This window comes from Ricinus communis, chromosome 1 (genome assembly GCF_019578655.1).
Source record: "Ricinus communis isolate WT05 ecotype wild-type chromosome 1, ASM1957865v1, whole genome shotgun sequence".
In the NCBI taxonomy this organism is placed as follows: domain Eukaryota; kingdom Viridiplantae; phylum Streptophyta; class Magnoliopsida; order Malpighiales; family Euphorbiaceae; genus Ricinus; species Ricinus communis.
In genome coordinates, this window is record NC_063256.1 from 24,515,142 (window position 1) to 24,516,244 (window position 1,103).

The window sequence follows — 1,103 nt, forward strand, 5'->3', positions numbered from 1 at the left end:
TCTCGCAGGCGATTAAAAGCCTGGCTTGGGGTCGCCACTGAATCCGGCTTGGTCCGCACCCCGAGCCTATCGGTGGACTGGCTTTTAGCCGTTACACATCTGACCGGGGCGCATCGCTGGCCCCCATCCGCTTCCCTCCTGAAAATTTCAAGCACTATTTGACTCTCTTTTCAAAGTCGTTTTCATCTTTCCCTCGCGGTACTTGTTCGCTATCGGTCTCTCACCCGTATTTAGCCTTGGACGGAATTTACCGTCCGATTTGGGCTGCATTCGAATGCCGAGGGTGCCCGAATCGTAGATGGTGCCTCATGGTACGACAAAGTCCGGGCATGACGGGGTTCTCACCCTCTCTGGTGTCCTATTCCAGGGGACTTGGGCCCGGTCAGCCGCCGAGGATGCTACTCCAGACTACAATTTGAATGCCAAGGGTGCCCGATTCTCAAGCTGGGCTATTCCTGGTTCGCTCGCCGTTACTAGGGGAATCCTGGTAAGTTTCTTTTCCTTCGCTTATTGATATGCTTAAACTCAGCGGCTAATCGCGATGATTACGTGACACCCAGGGAGGCGTGCCCTCGGCCGAAAGGCTTCGGGTGTAACTTGCGTTTAAAAATGAGATTATTCACGGGATTCTGCAATTCATACAAAGTATCACATTTTGCTACATTCCTCATATATGCGAGTGCCGAGATATCCATTATCAAGAGTCGTTATGGTTCTTGAAAGAGGGCGACGGTTGCCTAAGGCGCGTTGTTTCTGAGGCCTACAACAACGTGCTCTTTACATTTAATTTTCCTTAGCACGTCCTGCGCCGGGGTTGGTTGTACAGCCGACGACAGAGATGAGGGGGCAAAGCCCCACCCCACCCCTCTTGTCGACATCGGGTGACTGGGGGCATGGCGACCCCCACTCTCCCTTACAATTAGTAAACATGTTCGCAAGGTCGTTCTGCAGAGTAGGTTTCGATAATGATCCTTCCGCAAGTTCACCTACGAAAACCTTGTTACGACTTCTCCTTCCTCTAAATGATAAGGTTCAGTGGAGTTATCATTGGTACATTTTCTTTAAAAGTGCAAACTCAACTTGTGAGATATTGGCTTAAATGG

At 50.6% G+C, this 1,103-nt stretch overlaps 1 pseudogene; it reads right to left on the reverse strand.

Annotated features, from left to right (window-relative positions):
• Window positions 1-550: 550 nt before the first annotated feature.
• LOC112534723 lies at window positions 551-706 on the reverse strand (annotated as a pseudogene).
• Window positions 707-1,103: the final 397 nt, after the last annotated feature.